The sequence below is a fragment of the Engystomops pustulosus genome, chromosome 7 (assembly GCF_040894005.1).
Source record: "Engystomops pustulosus chromosome 7, aEngPut4.maternal, whole genome shotgun sequence".
Lineage (NCBI taxonomy): Eukaryota > Metazoa > Chordata > Amphibia > Anura > Leptodactylidae > Engystomops > Engystomops pustulosus.
In genome coordinates, this window is record NC_092417.1 from 73845673 (window position 1) to 73870955 (window position 25283).

Below are 25283 nucleotides of genomic sequence, written 5' to 3' on the forward strand. Positions count from 1 at the left end.
GCACCTCCATGTACGCAGCCAGTACTCTCTTGTTCCCGTTTCCTCCCACAGCCGCCCCCCCCATGTCCTACACCTGCACACAAAGCCAGTACCCCTAAATCTCTTTATCCTCACATAGCCTGCTCTCTATGTCCTCCTCCTTCTCACACAACCTCCCCACCGGTTTGCCTGCCAGAGACTTACAGAGTGCAGAAAATGAAACTTCCCTAATGCTGGAATAAAAATGTGCACAAACCCAGCATAGTGCATTTACCACAGGTCAGACTCACATAGCACAGGACCATGATGTGCCAGAGCCTGGACAGGATAAAGGAATCCAGCACACGCAGTAGGAGATCACAGTAGATCCCAGGTGGGTCCACTGGAGGTCAGCAATATGGGTCCAGCCTCTCCTCAGACTTTCTTCACATTCCTGGCTTTTTGTTGATGTGATGCATGGCCGGGAAACTGGTGCCTATTTGGGAAGTTCCTAGCAGTAATGGGATTGCATGTTAATGGAGAAAGAAGATAAGTGGCTGTATTAAAAAAACCTGAGATTTAAAAAGTGTCTACAGTTCTACATCCAACGGCTCTAATCTGCATATGCAGTCGTTACATCTTTTCTTAGTGTTGGTTGAGTTACTAGAAGTGGTTGAGTTTGTAATGGTGGTAGTGATAATAGTATTGTGAAAGTGCTGGTTATAGGTGGCAGAAGTGGCAAAAGTAAGGTTGGTAGTTCGGATGTCGGTGGTGGTAACAGTATTGGTGATAGTGGGGGTGGTGATGGTAATAGTATTGATGATAGTGCGTCATGGACAGGGTCATGTGACAAATAATCTCCTGCCTTTATGATCGACAGGAATAAAATGTCAGTAGGGACTCATTGTAATAATGTTGTTATCCAATTTAATCTTCCAGGAAGAATAAACATGTTTCATTGAGGCTATGTAATGGAGTCTGCACCCAGATCTGATCCTACATTGCTTGGCTTTATGCCTTGGAATCTGTCAGCTGCCAGGTGTTTGAAGGTAGATCAAAGCTGGCAGGGAGTGATCGATATGGAAGCTTGCAACGCCTCATATCATATAAATTATAATTATTGATCACATATTGAGCAGCGGCGAGCTCCTGTCACAAGGCAGGCGCGCTCTGCTCACATTCTGCATGTGTCAGGACAAACTCATTAGGTATTAATTTGGCTGCAATTGATGGCTCAGCAGGACGTCACTGCTAATTAGCCGCAGTATAGGCAGCCGTAAAACACAGCGGAATCTGTGCAAGGATGAACCATGTTTAATTGAAGCCTCTGGATGCATTGATAAGCCTAGGCTGATGGTGGATGCTAACCATCCGCGAAAAACATGATGATCTTGTCCAGATCCATCTGCAACTCCTGCACACAATATAGTGAATAGTCCCAAAGTAACCATTGTTTATAAACAGAAATTACAAGTCTTACAAGAAGAGGGACTTTATTATAGTATTTAAATTCTTGTACATAGATGTTGTACTTAATAGTTATATACAGAGCAGATCAGTAATTTAGTAGTTATTTTCCTGTACATAGGTGCATTATTATTTAAAATGTGTTTTTATTAAGTTTTTGAAAAAAAGTTTACAAATACATGGTGAATAGTACATAAATAAACTAGTGATTAAGTATTTCACAGAGAATTCCCAACATACACTGCTAAGACGCAATGGACGAGAGAAATGAGAAGTACAAAGAGGCTATAGCCATACATGCCCATCTAAGTGATTTGCCCCAGGCTACATAGCCATACATGCCCAACTAGGTTATTTTCTATGGGCTCCATTGCCATATGAGCCCATGTAAGTGATTTTCTCCGGGCTCCATAGCCATACATGCCCATCTAAGTTATTTGCTCCAGGCTCAATAGCCATACAAGCCCATCTAAGTGATTTGCCCCAGGCTACATAGCCATACATGCCCAACTAGGTTATTTTCTATGGACTCTATAGCCATATGAGCCCATATAAGTGATTCGCTCCAGGCTCCATAGCCATACATGCCCATCTAAGTTATTTGCTCCAGGCTCAATAGCCATACAAGCCCATCTAAGTGATTTGCTCCAGGCTTCATAGCCATACATGCCATCTAACTGATTTGCTCCAGGCTCCTTAGCCATACATGCCATCTAAGTGATTTGCTCCAGGCTCCATAGCCATACATGCCATCTAACTGATTTGCTCCAGGCTCCTTAGCCATACATGCCATCTAAGTGATTTGCTCCAGGCTCCATAGCCATACATGCCCATCCAAGTGATTTGCTCCAGGCTCAATAGCCATGCATGCCATCTAAGTGATTTGCTCCAGGCTCCATAGCCATACATGCCATCTAAGTGATTTGCTCCAGGCTCCATAGCCATACATGCTCATCCAAGGGATTTGGTCCAGGCTCCATAGCCATATGAGGCCATCTAAGTGATTTGCTCCAGGCTTCATAGCCATACATGCCCATCTAAGTGATTTGCTCCAGGCTTCATAGCCATATGAGCCCAACTAAGTGATTGTTCCAGTCTCCATTGGCCAACTCGCTACACCCATCTGACAATAGAGATCTGAAAATCATAAAATCGGTTGCTCTGGAATGGTGGAGGCTACAGAGAAAATTGGATGATTTGAAATGGCACCTATGAAAGTTGTATTTTAAGGATCCACTTTAACATTGTAGTGAGAAGTGGTTAAGGGAAAAGAGAAAATGTAAGTCAGAATGTAAAGTTGCTTCACAATGCTTATTCCTCATCAGGTAAGAATAAGATAGCCAAGGCTTAGATTTTCATGAGGTGGGCCTAAGGGTTCTAAATGTAAATGCAAAATGTTCCATCATCAAAATACAGAAGAGGGACTGGATAACCGTATGGGGTGCCAATTTTTATTACAAAAGAATCTTTAAGGGAAATCAAACACTTAAAAATATTCCGATTTTAAATGAGTTTGCAAAAAATATATTTTATTATCCCCCTTTTTCCCTGGTTCTTAGCAAATAAAAATAGATATTGTGCCCCCAAAATAAATTCATTCTCCCCAATATAAGTTATAAAATTATACTGCTAAATAATTGTATGTACATAATCAGTATTTAATACAGTATCATTTTGTTTCTGACTACTATTGCATACCAATACATACTGATGTATACCTTTATTTTTTTATTAATTGAGCCCAAAATAAAATAACAAAACCACATATCTTCCATCAGCTTCTGCCCCTGATGCAGTGACGTCATGACGCAAGCCATGGGATGACTGCAGGTGGAGGAACCCTGCCGCGATTCTCTTATTCTCAGCTGTCCTGGCGTCTAAAAGATACTGATACATATAGTACTCGATGTGGCCTGACCAGCCGCAATGACGGGTCACAGTACTAAGGAAAAAGGCCCGGAACCGGCTATACAACCGGGGTCTGCATTGTCTCTGTCTTCAGGCCCGGTCGCCGTCACATCCCCTGTGACTGAGATCGTTATACCCCTGCCACCCCCTGTGACTGCGATCATTACGTCCCTGCGACTGCGATTGTTCGGCCTTTGCCATTACCATTGAAAGAAGGCATCTGTAGAGTAAGGTATGATTCAGCGAGCTCTAGAATGACAAAACTGCTACTGTACTGTGTTACAGCTTTCACAGTATTATCAAATGAATGACTATGAAATTGACACTGATAGTATTACCTCTTAGTGTGTGTTAGGGAAATATCCCCATCTCTGTGATGTGTGGGTCCAAATTATTGTATAGTACGAGCTGCTCGGTGAATCAATCAGACCTTCACATGTTTGAGAGAATTCCAATTTATTTAGGTAGCAGGGAGCAGTAGTAGCAGTAGGTTATAGGTTCTTGGGACAAAGGAACCTACTGAGCATGTCCACATTCCAATAGCCATCAACAGGATGTATGACTGTAAAACGATCTGTGTACACGGGGGGATGGTACTATGCATAGGGGTCTTTTCTATTAATAGAGCCAAAGAAAAAGACACATAGAGGGAGAACACAATAGAAAATGGATTCTATTCCCTCACAATTCCTCCCTTTTGTGAATAATTTCAGGTACTGCTCAGGTGGTACATTGACATGTGCTAGTCACACATCCAGGACTTATCTGACCACTTCACCTGCTTCCCTCCTGAGCATCCTGAACATTACATCACAACACAATTCATGTAAATCCATTGTAAAGGGCAGAATCTCTACATCCTATTGGTCTATATCCTTATATATGTCACCCTACCCACCCCTGAGTACTATTAGACATAGTACAGCGCACACACTGTCACAGCTTTCTTTTGCATAGCCCATTAAAGATATTATGCATCAAAATACACAGATTCATGTTCCACAGTCTCTGGGTCCAGCGCTCTTCTTCTTCAGCTGTCGCAGTCTCCTTGTAGTTTCTACACGTTGATGTGTCAGATGTACTTGGGATGACCCTTCAAAAGACTCTTCAGGTGAGTCACATCTTTAGGTTCTGGAACTAAAACAGATACTTGGTTATGCACCTAAGGAAAAAATGTATCTGCAGGTTTTGGACATCCCACCAATTCTCTATGACACCTCTGGACAACCTTAGGGAAGTATTCATCCATGGGGCAATTCTAAAAACAACCTCAGTAGGTGAAAAGTCTTTTAATCCCTAGAGCTCTCATCAACTAGATTACTACTCCAATAGGGATTTTTACTTTAGTCTCTAGAATAAGTGGACTAACATATTCCTCGATCCCTGGCTGTGGTCTTTACAGTTGCTTTAGTTACAGGATAGGGTTCATATTACCCAGAAAAGAGGTCCACACACACAAGCACATGTTCATAGCTACTTACCTTTGGTAGCTGTATTTAGCCAATCTACAACCGGTGGAAGGGGTAAAGGGGCTTCGGAGTGTATATATAAGGGTTTTCACTACTCTCCCTACATTGTACTAAGCATATATAAACATACTTGTGTAAATGGACAGTAGCAAAAGTGAATCTAAGTGATACTCAATACTTATCCACCACGGAGCATATAGAGTCTTAGAATGGTGTCTCACCCTGTGGGTGCACTGAACCATCATAGGGTAAAGGGCCCTTGGCAGACATTGCTTGTCACCTCTTTGCCATAGTCCTCCCTCCATCCATGGGGTCCCAGTGTTACTCCAGTCTTGCTTCCTCACCTGTGAAGCCTGTTTCCATAAAGACAGGAGTATAGATAACCCTACTGGGCCAGCGAGGGTCACGGACTGTACTGATCCAGGCTCCTTTCCCCTAGGCTTTCTAGTAACCAGTATGGTCACTTCATGTATTAGAGACCTTTATTGACCTTTATTGTAACACTAAGGCCTCTATCAGCTATTTCAAAGTCTCATAGTTGTTGATATACTTACTAGATCATGTCAGGAATCATGGGGCATTCCTACCCTCTGCCACTTTTCACCCATCCATCAGTGTCGTCACCTCCTGTGCAGACAGGTAGGTTAGGAGTGGTTCTGCTTTTGTAACCTCATGTTGTGTGACCACTGCATCTAATGTAGAATTAACTTCATTCCTGGTTTCTAAAGCCATCTACAAAAGACTCAAAATGCAGATTAATGATATATTCAGTTTTGACATATTAAAAGGTAACTGATTCATTAATCATTAAGATAATACAAAATTTTAAATACAACCTGTCTACTTAATGTCTCCCCCCTTTGAATCTAGCAAAGGTAGTGGAGCTGGATTCAATGTAATACATTATAAAGAGGACACATTATAACCAAGGTTTCTGGTCATGAAGAGGTGAAACAGTAACAGGATAGTCGAAAACTACTACAGAAGCTTTTATACATAGGCAGCAGTAGGATACAAAACCAAGGAGGGTCCAGGTTGTCATGTTACACACGTTCAGCAGAGCTTCCGGCCTGAGCAATATACTCCAGAAAAAAAACACAGTTTTGGGACTAATGCTGATGTATCAATGCTGTATAATAGGAGACATACAGCATACAAATTATTTAGATCTTATTATAAAACTATACAGTCATGCTGGGGGCACATACTGGGGGCACATACTGAGCAGAAGCATCACTAGAGCCAGTGACGTAGGAGGCTTCTAGGGGTGTTATAACTTCTGCCTAAAAATCTCCTAATAATAATCTCAGTCATAGCTGCTGAATAGGACTAATAGTATGGCATCATAGGGAGGTTTTACTCCTGGTTAAAACATTAAAATTACAGAAGTTGCAGCAAATCAAACCCAAAATCTGCTTAGGGCCATGAGGGTTATCAGTCCTCAGTAATGAACACACATTCTCATTGTTCCTTTCTTCTCTCAACATTCCATCATTTGTCCCCCTCCTCCCCCTCCTGTGTTCACTAAGACAAGAAGGGGAGGCAGTCCCCTCCTTCTCCCTGTGGTGTCTGTAGTACTACGTGTCCCAGCATACCAGGATAACAAAGAAGGAATCTAACACACCATTGTAAAATCTAAGTTCACTCCATCATCCTACACAAATTGGTAAAACTTTTGACCACACCCTTCAAACTTTAGGTGTATTTATAAAGTTTTACACTACATTTCTGATTTCATTAAACATACATCACAAGATTTCTCAAGTCCAAGCCTGCAATGAACAATATCCACAATTGTGTGCTGTGCTTTCCTCACATCTGGTAACTCTGATGAAATACCACTAGCACTATACATGATATAGACAAAACACATATTTATATCTTTGCCATAATCTGCAGGACTGTATAAAGGAATAAACTTATAGAACATCTACAGTATCTGGCAAGGGTCAGCTCAGGGAATCCAATTGGGACTGCACAACCGTCCAGGAGCTCTCCGCACAGAAGACCAAAATCCGTAACAAATATGTTACTACCCGGGTTTTTGGACTTTGAAGTTCTGAGAGGTGACTCCTAGATAAGAAGGCAAAGTCTCCTACATTTATTCCCTGGGTACTATATCTTAGTTGTCCTCTAAAGTTACAGCAATAAATATAGCTAAATACAGCCAAATACAGCTAAATACAGCTGAGCGGACTGTGGGTGCAAATCCACAGATCTTTAGGCAATGCATCATTCTCCATACCACTGGTCTACTAAAGTATATCAAAGTGAGATGCCTCCTACAGGAGAAACATCTGAAGACTGTGGGGGTCATTTACTAAGGGCCCAATTCGCGTTTTCCTGACGTGTTACCCGAATATTTCCGATTTGCGGCGTTTTTCCCTGAATTGCCCCGGGATTTTGCTGCACGGGATCGGATTGTGGCGCATCGGCGCTGGCATGCACGCGACCGAAATCAGGGGGCGTGGCCGAACGAAAACCCAACGGATTCGGAAAAACCGCCGCATTTAAAAAAAAAAATGTGTCGCGAAAATTGTACTTACCTTCACTCAGCCCAGCTCGGTGTATTCCAGTGCATTCTGATGCTCTTCAGTGCAGCATCGTCGGAGGAACTACCTTAATAAATCCTGGCCGGACCCGAATCCACCGCAGAGAACGCGCCGCTGGATCGCGAATGGGCCGGGTAAGTAAATATGTCTTTTTTCTTTATTGGGAACCCGCACTTTTTCTAATCTTGTCATGACCGGATATATCCAGTGTGGGGGTTGGATCTAGGTGCCACACTGCACATGTCTCCCGCCAGTCTGTTTCTTTGTTTCCATACACTCTGCAATTCATCCACCATTTTAGGGTAGAGGTAGAACTTTTCCTGAATGTTGTCTTTGTCTTTTGTCTGTCCAGCGTTTTGGCTGTCATCGTCATAACACTCATACAACACACAATTTCCTATGGCTGTTTCTTTATAACCTCCTCTGGTCACTTCCTCTGTAACTTTCTTCTATCCACTTGCAATTTCCATCGTATCATTATCATGCAACCAGCCTTTGTTCTTTTAAGAACCTTTCCATTTACTAACATACAAACAACCATCTTTTGATATACTTGTCCTTTTCCAACATTCTCTGACATTCTTTTACAGCCTCTTTTCCCTCTCTCTTTCACGATCTGTACTACTGGTTTCCCTCCGAATTGCCTCTCACCTACCTAGCAATTTTTCCATAATTTTCTATATATCTCTAGTGCCGGCACATACTCGCAGTCACTCTTCCCTAGGGCAGTTTTAACCAGTTTTATTTTATTTTTTTCCTAAACCATTTGCCTGTCAAGAAATGACTGTAGTCCCCTTCCCTCAAGCAGATTTGGATCCTACCACACAAAAAATTATTGTATAGTACGAGCTGCTCGGTGAATCACTCAGACCTTCACATGTTTGAGAGAATTCCAATTTATTTAGGTAGCAGACAATTTTTATAGGTTCTTGGGACAAAGGAACCTACTGAGCATGTCCACATTCCAATAGCCTTCAACAGGATGTATGAGTGTAAAACGATCTGTGTACACGGGGGGGGATGGTACTATGCATAGGGGTCTTTTCTATCAATAGAGCCAAAGAAAAAGACACATAGAGGGAGAACACAATAGAAAATGGATTCTATTCCCTCACATGTGTCAGTATTTCTCACATCAGTAAAAACAAAAAAATGATGAATGGCTGAATGCCCAATGAACATGTTATGTTTCTGGTATCAGACCCGTGTGCTGGTCAGACCCCACGGACCGAACAGTGGGGTCTGACCAGCACACAGGTCCGATTCCACGGACTAAACTTCTTCATGTGCAAGGGGCTTAAAGCAATATGTGAAAAAATGTGAAAAACTGATTGCACTTTGATGGTGACCTACCTTACCAAATGACTTCAAGAGTGTCAAGGTTTTCTCTGCAAGAGCCACAATTGCATTCAATTCTCAGAAGTGATGAACCTTATCGATTAAAATTTTTTTCAAGCTTTCCTCAGACACAACTTATGCAAGAAAGGGTACTAAGAACATAATTTAACAAACCGTACTTATCACCTCACTTCCCCACATAACGCTGCTGACTTCTCAGGTTTACCCATCTCTTAGGAGTAAGACATACTGGAAGATTTTAGCTTCTCCAAAATGTTATTGTTATGTGGTTGATTATTTCGATACTGATATTTGCATTGTTTCCATAGATTGCAGGGGCATCACCACATCTGCTTTGTTCTTGTGTCCATACAATTATTGTTATAATCATAGGCTTGTGCCGTCATGATGAATGCACAGAGGTGAGTGATTGGCACAGAACCAGCGTCCAGCAGTCCCTGTGTTATTTACAGGAACAGTAATTATATTCAGGGCTATTAGATCTCCCACAGGAAAATCACTGACACAAGGTAACAAATATTTGTTTTAATTTGTATAAACACTGGAGATAAAATATTCATTATATAGACAGAATGGTAAGATAAAAGCTCACAGCCAGAACAGTCATGACCTACATGAGAACAGAAGAAATGATAATAATACTAATGAAAATACTACATGTATAATAATGCATGGCAGCTGAGCGTACTCTTAATCCCTTCCTGTCAATGCCCTATTTCGGTTTTGTGTTTTGTTCCCCTCCATTAAAACTTGTTTTCTGCATAACAAATAGTATTCCATGCCGTGTCCTGGGAAGCTGGAAAAAATTCTAAATGCATCGAAATTGACAAAAAGACGTTTATAAGTTTTTCACTGTATGTTCCAAATAACATCTCCCCTTGTTCTTTGGGTTTGATAAAAAACTCAATTTATACAGGTTTTATTATGTTTTAATATATCTAGAAAAATTCTTTGTTTCATCATATTCTAAGGCCAATAACTTTTTCATACTTCAGTCTACGGACCTGGGTAAGTCCCCTTTTTTTTGAGGAGGAACTAACGTTTTCATTGCTTGGGATTGATCACTTTTTATTCTAATTTTATGCAAAAAAATGATGTTTTAGATATTTGGATGATATTTTCCATTATGTGGTTCACTGCCAGGAATAGTTTTTATATTCCATTTTGGAATGCAGTGTTACCTAACATGTTTATGATTTCATCGGGTTATATATTTTATATCAGTTGTGAGAAAAGGGAGTGATTTGAACTTTAGGACTTTGAACTTTATAGATTTTTTTAAATTTGAACTTAAAACAAAATAAAATACCAATATTGATGCCCGCTGGGGTACTTAGATGGTATGAGCGATAGTACTATATACCATTTATATACTGTATTGCAGTGTACAGGGAGATTTTACTTCTCCTCCAGCGACAGGTCTGAGAGTCTTGGACAGATTCCTGTCTGTCACAGCAATTGATCGCCACCCTGGTGAACCATGAGAGGTTATAATAGAAGGTAATATGGCAGCAAAGCTAACACCTGAGACTGGTGCCAGTGGCAATCGTGGGTGTTAGTTCTGGGTGTTTGCTGCCTATTGCATGCAGTAAACTTTGAGAAGCCAAGAGGTCCATTTCTTGGAGAGAGTGGGGAAGCAGTACCCTCCTCAGCATGTCCAGGGTGTGAGGTCGCCATATGTGGACTGCCAGGGTCTGTGTCCCCTGTACTAGTCCAGGGTCTGAATACCTATCCCAAATGTAGAAGGGGGGATAGCAAGTCCAGGTGATGGTGGTGTTAGGGGGAGACACAGGGACCCTGGGTCCAGCACGGTGAAAAAGATCTATGGGGGAGCATACAGTGCTGTTGGTGGAGGCTACTGGTCTCAAGCAGAATCAGGAGGCTCAAGGAGAAGTCTTTTCTCTTGTAATGGTGTCTGTTGTGCAGTGCTGCGTGTCTGAGATGATCTGTGATGCTGTTGCAGGGAAGTAAGGGCACTTTGTGTCTCTATAGAGGAGAAGTGCCACTATCTACGCCACCCTCTTGCCTCATGGGGGCAGCACTCCGGGGGTCCTTTTCTTCAAGAAGTCCACTGTTGGGGGTAAAGAAGCTGGCACTCCCCTCTCCTAGACTGCCTAGGACTAGGCCCTTTCCTAATAGCCATAGGCATGTGGGTGCGCTTGTTTTGGCGTATTTGGCGTATTTAACCTGGGGTGTAACAAGCTACACTATCAACCATGTGTGCTCTCCGGCAAATGACCATGCCCTAAGGCTGCAACAATTCTGTCACAATCAACACCAATAGGGCACATTTTACTTACCTGGCCGAGGAATTCATCCAAAGTGCATTGTTCCAACGATCTTGCACTCTACCGCGCTTCACTAAGATCATGCGCCCGATATCCTGCATGTGTCGTTTCCCCGCTCAGGTCAGGCGGAATTCACCACCTTCTTTCCAATGTATGTAAATGCATTGGATGTGACACAGCACAGCTGTGCCAAAATCCGATCGCATGTGACACAATCCCCTGCTAAATACCTGTCACAGCCGCGCAAATCCAGAAAACGTCAGGAGTTCCGACGAAAATGTGATCTGCGGATACTTAGTAAATAAGCCCCAATTTGTTTTCACCCGTATGCATTTTGCACAAAACTGTCCAAAAAGTAATCGAAATGCTTCATGTGACCATGGCCTTAGGGTGTACTCACAAGCTCAGAAGCCTGCAATCAGAACCTATTCAGAGGGTTCTGTTACATGTCACATTGTTAATGTGGCAATATATTGATAACAAACTGCATGAATTAGTAGGGGCCCTACAGGCCTATTAATTATAAATTTAGCTCTAACATTATTCTAAGATATCATTTATCTGAAGTGTCTCTATTAGATTTTGCAAGGTTCTTTCGTATCTGCTCTGTATGTAAATCAGAAAACCCTCCACTGTTTCTTCATGTCTTAACACTGATATAGCCAGTAAAAGGAAATTTTTCCCATGTGTAGAATGTTCTGTGAGCTCTAGCAGTGTTCGATCATCTCCGCAATGTTCAGTAAGAGTCCGTCCTATTATGTCCCATTGCTTTCAATTTATGGCTTGATTAATAAATCTCATCACAGCAAACAAGCAATGAAGAATGTGTATGTGTTGCAATGAAGAACAAAGTGGCATTCACAAATCCAGAGAAGATAGATATGGAAGATGTATGGACTGTGTATGACACCAATAGCTTTGTTTATCCTGAGTGTCATGATTCAGGAATATAATAGCACAATAAGAACGAATGGTGCTGAAACAGAATAATCCTATCTGCACATGAAGTGTGTAGTTCCTCGAGCAGCAAGGTCTCGTGGGACTTTCATCGGCGGGTAAGTGGAGCTCACACAACAAAGGCGATAGAAAAAGATTCACGTGGCCCTGAAAACAAAGGGGCAGATTTATCTTTGTTTTTTTGTGACTTTTTGTTAAATTTTTTGTTACTTTTTTGTCTCAAGTATGTGTTTGTGCCATATTTTTTGAGACTTTTCAAATGTAACCGGTGCATGAGTTTTAGCCAAGTACGCCTTACTTAACTTAGGAATCCACATGTTTTTCCTAATTTATGATACGCAACTTTTTAAAAATGTCTCAAAACTGTTCCTTTACAGGAGTGTCATAGATGACCATAAAAAACCTATTTGACACATTTGATAAATCAACTTTCTGCTTTTTGTCATCTTAAAATATAGGTAAAAAAAAAACTCAGTGTGTTTGGCTATCTGCACATGTTGTGGATTGTCATGCGCAAAATTCGCATCCAATACGTGCACTTTGTATGTGTGGTTTTCATGCAGATTTTCCGCATGCGTTTTTTTCTTGTTTTTTTCCCATCTCTTTTGGCTGAAGGAATTCTGCATGAAAACTACCACTGGGGCACATGTATAATAGTTTGGTCTCTCTGAGGTGAAATTTAGAGACTTGGCAGCTAGTTTTTGCACCTTATGTATGATCCTGTCTTTTTACTTGTGATACATGTTCCGTTTTTCCTATCCGAGCAGGCGCAAATTTTGGTTTCTTTTTGAGACTTTTTGTTGCAAATGTCTCAAATCCACATGGACACAAGCCACGTGAGGGGGTTATATACAGGAGTGGACACAAGCCACGTGAGGGGGTTATATACTGGAATGGACACTACTGTTAATTTGGGATTTAACATGTTGCATTTTTAATGGATTTTGAAGCCTATTACAACAGCTGAGGCGAGTGGATTTTCCTAGTTAGATGACTGTTAACATTTGAATGTACAAAACACATAGTAAATGCAATGTTAAAACATGCGTTAATGTGACTTTTCTATTGTGTTTTGTAAACGCAAATGTTAACAGTAATGAAATAAGGCAAATCACCTCCGCACAGCTGTTGTAATTAGTTTCAAAATGCACTAAAAATGCAATTAAACAGCTACGTGTGACGTCACTGTTAGAAGTAACCAATAAAAAAGAAAATAAAAGGCAAACATTTAAGAATTTTGACAAAAGAGGTTACTGTGCAAAATGTTAAACAGTTAAAGCATGTCAAATAATTCCAATTTACATGGTAGAATCGGGTCCATGAAAAAAAAAACTTCCTATGCACCTGCCCTGGACCAGATGCAGAATTGCGCCAAAAATAGTTTTAAAATGGCACAAAAATGTTGCAAAAATGGCAAAATGTTGCACGAAACATCTGGGAAACAAATAAATAAGGCACACTGCACAAAGCTGCAGACAAGGCGTAATTGAAACAAAACAGAGTTAAAAGTCGCAAAAATGGCGCAAAAACGGCAAAAGTTGCTAAAATTTTACAATTTGCTTAGCTGAAACTATGATACATGTGCCCCATTGATGCAGATTTTCACTCTCCCATAGACTTCATTGTGAAAAAAAATTGAAAAACTGTTTAGAAAATTCATATAAACATTTTGTCAAAAGCATACAGCTGCCCCCACCCCAAAAAAAAATACTATTAGTCTGAATAATGTTCCTAAATGTTATATGATTGTATGTATCTAGCAGAATGTTGTTAGCTGAAGCTGATTTATAGGCTTTTTTCTCATTGAGACTTTTTACAATAAGTCACAAAAATATGAAAAAGTTTCAAAAACAAGCCATGAGAATGAACATATCTATCTAAGCAAATTTTGACAATATGGCGCAAAATAAAGACATTTTAGGTGCAAAAAAACCCCACAAAATAGAAAAAATGAAGATAAATCTGCCCTAAAGTCTATGAAGATGATACTATTTAATGTGGCCGCCTGGAAGCCATTAAAAAACCGCTAGCACACAGCCAAAAGACGTGGTCTTGTACAGGAGGACTATGAGATAAGAAGGTTCATGAGGGATCCTGTATGTAGCTGTTGCTTATCTTATGTTGCGTGGAAAGCCCTTTGTACAGAACCTGGTTGCCTGAGCAGCATACTCTTACAACACTAGAGAATATGGCCCGGAGTACAACGCCTGGCTTAGGTATCACATCCCATTTCTATATACACGATACAGAGCATTGCGTAACGTCTCAGCCCGTCATGATCAGCCAGGTTGATGTATGAGCTGATACGTTCTCCCCTCATTAACATGTCCTGGTGCTTTCCTTACATCGTTTTCCAGTCGCTCCTGCCTGCAGGATCAAGTAGCTGTGCAAACAGTCAAAATTTTACCTTATTCATGGGTTCATTCAGCGACGACTGCAACCACAGGAGGTGCAAAAAATATTTATCCAATTATACAACATAAGTGCGACATCATGTGAGCGACCAACACCTACACCCCACGAGTAATATGATATCATTGCCTACAGACAGTGGTCACACTGCAGGGGTCATGTCCACAGAATAGACTGCATCACCTCATTGGGACAGAGTTATAAAACTGAACAAAAAAACAAGTATGTTTCCCCTCGCAACTAATCATAGCTTAGTTTTCGTCAATGTGCTCTTTAAAAAATAGGAAAAAGGTTGGCTGGCACTTTAAATTTACGAGGTGAGTGACATTGGGGAGAGATGGAGCTGCTGAGAGGGGCGCAAGTGCGGGTCGCAGGAGCACCCGTGACAATAATAAGTGTTGTCAGATTGCTGTACCATGCAAAGCATTTGACTCATATTCTACTGACCAAAAATACAAAATCAAATGGTTTATATTGTATATTGCAGCAAAGACCCATTGCTATCACCCGCGGTCAGATCTTGCACCGTTCGTGGGTGTTAACCTCTTCTTTGCTGCCTGCAAAGTCGCCGGCGCCCATGCGCCACCATGTTTCCTCAGATCGTCGCTCCCCCGAACGTCATATGGGTGCAGCGATTGGTTGCCATGACAGCCTCGAGTCTTCGTCATGCCCGAGGCTGCATGGTTTCTGCAGATTCATTACGAGCCAGTGGCTCATTGTAATGAATCACATGCAAAAACTCCATACACTGCAATACAGTAGTATTGCAGTATATGGTAGGAACGATATGACTATCTAGGGTTAATGTACTCTAGAGTGTCTAAGAAATAGTGAAAAAAAAAAGAAAAGCTAAAAAAATAAAAAAAAATTATAAAATATGAAAAATTCAAATCACCCCCCTTTCCCTAGAACTGATATAAAACTTAATAAACGGTAAAAATCACAAACAAACTAGGTATCGCCACGTCCCAAAATGCCCGATCTATCAAAATATAAAAACGGTTACGGCCGGCGGTGACCTCCGAGACAGGAAATGGCGCCCAAAAGTCCGAAATGTGATTTTTACACCTTTTTACATGATATAAAAAATGTAATAAAAAATTATCAAAATGTCGTACAGACCTCAAAATGGTAGCAATGAAAACGTCGGCTCATTTAGCAAAAAATTACATCCCCCCCAACTCCGTACACCAAAGTATGAAAAAATTATTAGTATCAGAAGATGGCAAAACATTTTTTTACCTTTATTGTACACATTCGTTTAATTTTTGAAAATGTATTAAAACGCAATAAAGCCTGTATAAATTTGGTATCACCACGATCGCACCAAACCAAAGAATAAAGTAGAGGTGTTATTTGGAGCGCAAAGGGAAAGTCGTAAAAACGGAATGTGACGCACATGCGTTTTTTTTTAATTTTTCCAAATTTGGAAATTTTTACCTGCTTCCCAGTACACGGCATGGAATAATAAACAACATCACGGAAAGTAAAATTATTTATGCACAAAATAAGCCTCAAACAGCTGTGTACACTGAAAAATGAAAAAGTTATGGATTTTTGAAGGTGGAGAGTGAGAAATGACCGAAAAAACCCTGCGTTCTTAAGGGGTTAAGAGGATGTATTCATAATGAACTGATTTCTGGGTCTGTGATCAGACATTACATGTAAGTACAGGTTAGAGTTTTACAACAAATGGAGAGCTACAGTTGGAGTCTCTTCTTCTGTTTGGGGGTTTGGGGCCCCGGAGGTCTCAGTGACACCTGGTCTATAAATGAAAAGTTTGCTTCTCTACGCAGACAATGGTGTGGGGTTTTTGTACAGCAGTGTATTCTTCCCTTGAGGGCAGATCTCACTGAAAAGCATTGAACACTCTGTGCATGATTCAAACATTTCCTCCGACCTCCATGTGCATTTGAATAAATCATGTTTACAAATGAGTCTTGTAAGCAGCAAGGACCCATCCGATAAGCGCGTTAAGTGCGACCATGGCAGTTTCCGATACATATTCAGTCGAAACTCTATTAAAAACATTTTAATAATGTGATGCCAAAGTTTCTGGAGGTGACAAGCAGCTTGTGATTCTCCCCACCACTGTGAGTTTGTTACCTGTTATCAGCCATCCCTAATCCTCTGTATCCTATGTGATTATGGGCATTAGGAGGATATTACACATATTTCCCGCCGCAAGCTCTTGCAGGGACAATCTAAATATTTTATATAACATGACATTTTGCTGCTTGAAATCCTATTGACTTCATAAATCAACTGCAAAACCACAACTATTTATAGACACATTGTTGGGTTATTTTTCAGGGCTTCTGCGTGATGCTAGCGGCTGGGGCGTGGGCACAGCTAACGGGGAGTGAGCCGGTGTGCGGTGCTCCCCTCCTGCGCACTTCTTGCAGCCACCAAATTTACATATTTGTAAGCTATGCATGGTCTAAGCAAAGGGGGCATAGCCAAAGCTGCACTAAATATGCTATAAAAATATAAAAGTAAAAAATAAAAAAACTTGCTAAAAAGTACCTGCAAAAATTCTACTGATCACATGATTTGTGCATTACTGCAAGGTCCTTAAATCATTTCATGCTGGCAGCAATAGGTCATGACAGAGCCAGAGAAGGACAGAGAAGAAGTTGTGGCTGAGACTGGGTATGAAGAAGAGAAGAATGTGCATGACTGAATGGATGTAGCAGTGCTGATTATGTAGCAGACCTGAGTAAGTGGATGAATGTAGAAAGAGGTGTGAGAGTGAATAGTTGTAGCAGAGCTTTGTGTGATTGAATGATAGTAGCAGAGCTGTGTGATAATAAATTGAAGAAGCAGAGCTATGTGTGTGAGTGAATGGATGTATCAGTGCTGTGTGTGAGAGAATGGAACTAGCAGGGCTGTCAGGGCTGTACTTGTGTGAAACCAATTTATATATTAGGTAACTTGGATGTTATCAATCCAATCCAGGACACAATGGTTCTTCCTAAAGTATCTTGTAAACTTGTTTCTATTTTTTGTTATGCTGTTGATCCCTAAGTGCTTCTTTTTAGCACTAAGTGGCAAACTATAATTCTCATTATAATAAAAATTCCTTCATTTATATAGCACACACAGATAATGCAGTGCTGAGCTTGCCAAATCTCATCTTAATGTCTCCTCCCATTCTTGGCAGTGTCCTAGTGATGGAACTGAGCATGCCCGACCAGCTAACTACCGGCAGTGACCCCAGGTGAACAAGTTTGGAACATTATATTTAGTGCTGGTGATGTATGTTAATTGGCATTAATAGGCATAGTGTCCCAAAGTATAATGGATAGCAACAAATCATATTTTTTTATTTTTATATTAAATTGAATTTAATGAATAACAGATGCCCATGTCCAATGAGTTCAGAAATCCGATCTGGAAATAAATTGTACATACACATCTACACACAGCCTAAAACCATAGGGCATGGAGCCTTACACAGCCTCTGTGAAGTAAACATAGGTTTAAATGCATGTGTGTGAAAGACAAGGTTCCTAGTATGAAAGGAACATGGTTCAGAGGCGTGAATCCAACAATGGTCTCAAGCCCCAGAGAGTTGAAAATAATTAAAACTAATGTATTCTTCAAACTGTTGAAGTTATGTTGTACAAGTTTAAGTAACAGTGCCCTTTTTGTGAACCGGATTCCTGAAGCTTTGGTGTCTTTTATGTGATTTGAAACCATCAAGAGTTGACCTGCTACTGATGCATGAGAAAAGTAAAGTTCACCATTATAGTCTGTGATCATTTCTTTAAATAGAAATACATCACCCCATTACCACATCACCAGGTACAGCCGGATCCACAGTAAAACAGGAAGGTTCATCACAGGGAGAGCAACTCGCACACCTAAGAGTTTGTAGTTTTTAGGAATAAGTAGTTCAGTGTGTGTACATGAGGCGCAGTGATGAGCAAGATGGGCAAAATTTGGGCTTGGACGATATACCAGAATACACTTTAAAGGAAACCTACCATTTGATTTGATGCATTATGAAGCAAACATACCTTCAGACTGCTGTAGGTACACTGATGCAGGATTATATCTTGTTTAATCCCTTAGCTAAGTGGTTTTGCCGAAAAAAAACTATTCTAAAATTATGATAGTGAAGTTCTGTCGCTTTGGTGCCTGGGCTCGGCGCTTTTCCTTTCACATTAGTTATGCACTGCTCCAGAGGACGACACAGTCACTGTTCTCCCTGCCAGGCAGAATAATCAATTGCTGCACCATCCTCCAGCTGCTGTGTATGACTGATCCAGCTAAGGTTTATTAGTCCTGTCTTGGCTGTTCAGAAAGCTTGTGTGTAATGTGAATCCAGCTTTCCCAAGGTCCTGAAGTTTATAATAGTTTTTTTAACCGAAACATGAATTCAATGGAGATCTGAATTTTAACACCCAAAATGGCTGTAAAATCGGGCTAGAGGGATGGGAAATGGTGGGAATAACATAGCATAGAAAAGTGTAATAAACAAATAAATATAAAAATAGCTAAATATAAAATAAGTAACAAAAATGTATAACAGCTGTTAATGGTGCTCTGGGTGTTCAGACCCAGTTATTTATATAGAGGATTAAATAAACAATGGAAAAAAACACACATTCTTCCTCTACTGCTGTAATTGACAATTTTACGTCAAAAGTGCAGGGGGGCCTGTCAGATTGATTTGGAAGTCTAAACCAACTACAGGTCGTTGTGGATATGTAGTCCAAAATCAACCTGTATGAGAGCTGTATATGGGCACAATGTAAAAAAACAAACAAACGTTTGTCACATAAATTTGAGTCCAATTAGGAACATCGGCCTTACATACTCCTCTTGCACTGCTTCGATGAATCCAGGATAATAATAAGTATAAGCGAAAGAGAAGTATAAGCGATAATAAGTGAAATAACATAAAATGTATATCACAACAAGTAGATAAACAAGTAGAAAGTGAAAAGTAAAAATCATTTCTATAGGTCAATAAAACTTTATTGAACAGAATAGAACAGAAATCATAAGTACATAAGACAATAAAACTGTTTAATATCAGGGGCAGAATCTAAGCTGGAACAAAGCTATCAAGAGCCCCATGCATCAAAAAAGAAACATATCAAGTAGGACATAAAAGAACACAGAAATTGAAGTATAAACAAAGAGGACACATAAGGGAAAGAGGGGAAGGGGAAAGAGGGGCTTTGAGTTATCTATATTCGATTTGTAAAGGGGGAGGGTGCAGGCTAGAAATACTGGCCTTAATATCCAGTGGCAATCCCTTGGAGATAAGAGATAAAATCCACTCATGGGAGGGTGGCTGAGGATACCCACTGTGCACAGGATCCAAAAAGGATGGCCATGGGCTCCTTAGCTTATAACAGACAGTGATCATACCATCATCAATCTCTTTCAATTCTTCAATCCCAGGGATATTATTAGGGTAAAAATCATTTTTTATTATTATTTTTACTTTCTACTCGCTTACCTACTTGCCATATTACACATTTTATATAATTTCACTTAGACTTACATCACTGTTATATTATATTACATTATTTGCCCTAATGAAGATGCTTTTCCTGCATTGAAATGTATATCCCTAATTTATTATTTCCTAGTATTTCCATGATCATACTGACCCAAAGAATACAGGGTTGTGTCATCTGGACCACACAGCGAAAGCCTGTAACACAAAGCCTGTAACACAACTGCAGTTGTTGCCAATTCCACCGCATTTCAAATTATTTTTCCAGCTTCCCGGAACATGGCATGTAATATTAAATGGTTCCACTGGAAAGTACAATTTCTTTCGTAGATCACAAACCCTCATCAATCTTTGTAAACAGAAAAGATCAAAAAGATTTGGCGAGGAGAGGAGTGAAAAACGGAAACTCAAAAGCCTTAAAAATTTGGTCTTGAAGAGTTTAAAGGAAATCTACCATCAAAACCAAGCATGATAAACTAGGGACACTTACTCATAGATCCAGGCACTGTGACTGTAGTAATTTTCTTATATTTGTTATCCATGGCCTCGTTCCTTCTAAAATAAATTTTTAAGATTACGCTAATACACTTCCCCTTCCAACAGTAGGGAGGGGTAAAGTGCTGAGGAGAAGCAGGGGAAGAGTAAGGCAGTTAAACAGCCTGTGAAGCTGCAGCATGGAGGAACTCTGATAAAACCCCTAAAGCCTTTGAGGCTCATTAGCATAATTTTAAAAGTTTATTTTAGAAGGAAGAATAAGAAGATTATGGATCTATGCTTTACCACAGGGCCGAGACGAGGGTTAGGCAAGGGTAAGCGATCACCTAGGGCACTACACTTGCCTCCCATCCTGGGCCACCGTCCCTGCCCTGTAGCGACCAGCGATATGTGTATCTTTAAAATACACATAATTACTGGTTGCTGTGCGCATGTGGGACGAACCATGCAGTTCCAGAGAGCGCAGGTAGGTGAATATTATTTTATTATTTTTTGGAGCGTGGCTATATACTACAGGTGGGCATACTGGCTGTATACAACTGAAGGTGGCAGGCTTTATACTACAGTAGGGCTGGCTTGCTGTATAATACATGGGGGCAGGCTATATACTACAGGGGAACAGGCTGGCTGAATACAACGGGGGGCAGGCTATATACTACAGGGAGGGGCAGTCTGGCTGAATAAAACAAGGGTGGCAGGCTATATACTACAGGGAGGGGCAGGCTGGCTGAATACAACAAGGGGGGAAGGCTATATACTACAGGGAGGGGCAGGCTGGCTGCTTACTACGAGGGCTAGCGATATACTACTGGGGGGGCAGGCTTGCTATATACTGCAGGACCGGCTGGCTATATACTATTGAGGGGGCAGGCTAGATATATAATACAGGGGGATAGGCTGGCTATATACTACTGGGGGACTGACTGGCTATATACTGGGTTCTGGGGACTGGTTGTCTATATACTATGGGGCTGGCTGGATATATATTGGTTGGCTATATACTGAAGACATGGGCTACCTATATACTGGGGAAGCATGCTGGGTCTACTGGATTAATGAGGGGGAAATTATACGGTAGTATATATTATAGTATAATGATGGGTAGTAGTGTACTAGCTGTATATACAGGAGGCTACAGGAAGAGGAGCAGGATGGACCAGACCAACACAGACATAGAAGGAGACAGCAGCAAACTAAGAGTAAGTGATGTCTGTGCCTGAGTGCAGCCCAGATGTGCAGGACATGTAATGCTGGTATATATTGATATGTATAGTATATGTAATGCTGTACGTGCTGTTTATTCATTGCTGTTAAATATCTATATGTGGGGCCCACTGTTTGGTATCTATGTGTTTTGTTTATTCATTGCTGGAATATATTTATGTTAGATTCTTTTTGATATAAGCATTGCAAGTAGTTTCACTGCAGGGACATACTTTTCTATTTTATGCTATATTCACGGCTGGGAGACCTTATTGTAGATGTTTCTATACCAGTTAGCCTTTCTTATTGTTTTAATGGGGGAAGGCATTTAATCTTTACCGTTATGATCGCCCTAAATTATTATTATTTTTTTTTTGGGGGGGGGGGCAATTTTGCATGTCTGCCTAGGGCACCAAAATGCCCCGTCCCGGGCCCTGCTTTATCATGCTTGATTTTGATGGTAGGTTTTAGAGATGAGCGAACATGCTCGTCCGAGCTTGATGCTCGGTCGAGCATTAGGGTACTCGAAACTGCTCGTTGCTCGGACGAATACTTTGCCCGCTCGAGAAAATGGCAGCTCCCGCCGTTTTGCTTTTTGGCGGCCAGAAACAGAGCCAATCACAAGCCAGGAGACTCTGCACTCCACCCAGCATGACGTGGTACCCTTACACGTCGATAGCAGTGGTTGGCTGGCCAGATCAGGTGACCCTGGGATAGACTAGCCGCTGGCCGCGCTGCTCGGATCATTCTGTCTCTGGATGCCGCTAGGGAGAGAGCTGCTGCTGGTCAGGGAAAGCGTTAGGGTGTTCTATTAGCTTACTGTTAGGCAGGAGTGATTCTCAAAGAACCCAACAGCCCTTCTTAGGGCTACAATAACGTTCTACTTTTTTTATTTTAATTTGCATCTTTTACCATTTTGTGAGGAATTAGCAGGGGGACTTGCTACCGTTGTGTTTAGCTCTTAGTGGCACACATATCCATAGCAAAGACCGAAGTGGGAAAATTCAGTAGGGGTTGGATTTCTATTAGGCAATAACTCAGTGTCATCTCATCTGGCATAGTAGTGTGCTTCCTTTGATACTTGGCTAGAAAATAGCCATAGGAGAATACAAACAGCTTCTTGAAGCCTACAGTAGCGTTCTATATATTTGATTTCTGGTTGATCTGCTGGTGGCTTTAGTTTCTGCAGTGCATGTACTTGCCAATTCTGAGCAATTTGTAGTGAGACTTGCGACCGCTGTGTTCTGCGCTTAGTGGCGCACATATCCATAGCAAAGGCTGAAGTGGGAAAATTCAGTAGGGGTTGGATTTCTATTAGGCACTAACTCAGTGTCATCTCATCTGGCATAGTAGTGTGCTTCCTTTGATACTTGGCTAGAAAATAGCCATAGGAGAATACAAACAGCTTCTTGAAGCCTACAGTAGCGTTCTATATATTTGATTTCTGGTTGATCTGCTGGTGGCTTTAGTTTCTGCAGTGCATGTACTTGCCAATTCTGAGCAATTTGTAGTGAGACTTGCGACCGCTGTGTTCTGCGCTTAGTGGCGCACATATCCATAGCAAAGGCTGAAGTGGGAAAATTCAGTAGGGGTTGGATTTCTATTAGGCACTAACTCAGTGTCATCTCATCTGGCATAGTAGTGTGCTTCCTTTGATACTTGGCTAGAAAATAGCCATAGGAGAATACAAATAGCTTCTTGAAGCCTACAGTAGCGTTCTATATATTTGATTTCTGGTTGATCTGCTGGTGGCTGTAGTTTCTGCAGTGCATGTACTTGCCAATTCTGAGCAATTTGTAGTGAGACTTGCGACCGCTGTGTTCTGCGCTTAGTGGCGCACATATCCATAGCAAAGGCTGAAGTGGGAGAATTCAGTAGGGGTTGGATTTCTATTAGGCACTAACTCAGTGTCATCTCATCTGGCATAGTAGTGTGCTTCCTTTGATACTTGGCTAGAAAATAGCCATAGGAGAATACAAATAGCTTCTTGAAGCCTACAGTAGCGTTCTATATATTTGATTTCTGGTTGATCTGCTGGTGGCTTTAGTTTCTGCAGTGCATGTACTTGCCAATTCTGAGCAATTTGTAGTGAGACTTGCGACCGCTGTGTTCTGCGCTTAGTGGCGCACATATCCATAGCAAAGGCTGAAGTGGGAAAATTCAGTAGGGGTTGGATTTCTATTAGGCAATAACTCAGTGTCATCTCATCTGGCATAGTAGTGTGCTTCCTTTGATACTTGGCTAGAAAATAGCCATAGGAGAATACAAATAGCTTCTTGAAGCCTACAGTAGCGTTCTATATATTTGATTTCTGGTTGATCTGCTGGTGGCTTTAGTTTCTGCAGTGCATGTACTTGCCAATTCTGAGCAATTTGTAGTGAGACTTGCGACCGCTGTGTTCTGCGCTTAGTGGCGCACATATCCATAGCAAAGGCTGAAGTGGGAAAATTCAGTAGGGGTTGGATTTCTATTAGGCAATAACTCAGTGTCATCTCATCTGGCATAGTAGTGTGCTTCCTTTGATACTTGGCTAGAAAATAGCCATAGGAGAATACAAATAGCTTCTTGAAGCCTACAGTAGCGTTCTATATATTTGATTTCTGGTTGATCTGCTGGTGGCTGTAGTTTCTGCAGTGCATGTACTTGCCAATTCTGAGCAATTTGTAGTGAGACTTGCGACCGCTGTGTTCTGCGCTTAGTGGCGCACATATCCATAGCAAAGGCTGAAGTGGCAAAATTCAGTAGGGGTTGGATTTCTATTAGGCAATAACTCAGTGTCATCTCATCTGGCATAGTAGTGTGCTTCCTTTGATACTTGGCTAGAAAATAGCCATAGCAATAGGATAGGATTGTTTGGTTCTAAAAACTCAAAAAAAAACAAAAAACACAAAAAAAAACAAAAAACACAAAAAAACACAAAAAAAAAAAAAAAAAAGTAAAAAAAAAAAAAAAGTTATAACTCTCATTTTAAAAATGTTTAACCCCAGGGCTAGGGGTAGAGGACGAGGGCGGGGACGTGGGCGTCCAACTACTGCAGGGGTCAGAGGCCGTGGTCCTGGGCGGGGTGAGACACCACCTGCTGATGAGGGAGCAGGGGAACGCCGCAGAGCTACACTCCCTAGGTTCATGTCTGAAGTTACTGGGACTCGTGGTAGAGCACTGTTGAGGCCAGAACAGTGCGAACAGGTGATGTCGTGGATTGCTGACAATGCTTCGAGCAATTTGTCCACCACCAGTCAGTCTTCCACGCAGTCCACCCATGTCACCGAAATCCCCACTCCTCCAGCTCCTGCACCTCAGCCTCCTCCCCCCCAGTCTGCCCCCTCCCAGGAAAATTTGCCATTTGAACCGGCATACTCTGAGGAACTGTTTTCTGGACCCTTCCCACAGTCACAAACCACTTGTCCGGTTGCTGCTGAGCAATTTTCCGATGCCCAGGTTTTCCACCAGTCACAGTCTGTGGGTGATGATGACCTTCTTGACGTAGTGGAAGTGTGTAAAGAGGTGTCCGACGATGAGGAGACACGGTTGTCAGACAGTGGGGAAGTTGTTGTCAGGGCAGGAAGTCCGAGGGGGGAGCAGACTGAGGGATCGGAGGATGATGAGGTGACAGACCCAAGCTGGGTTGAGAGGCCGGGTGAACACAGTGCTTCTGAGACGGAGGAGAGTCCTCGACCTGAACAGGTTGGAAGAGGCAGTGGTGGGGCCAGACGGAGAGGCAGGGCCAGAGCTGGTGCAT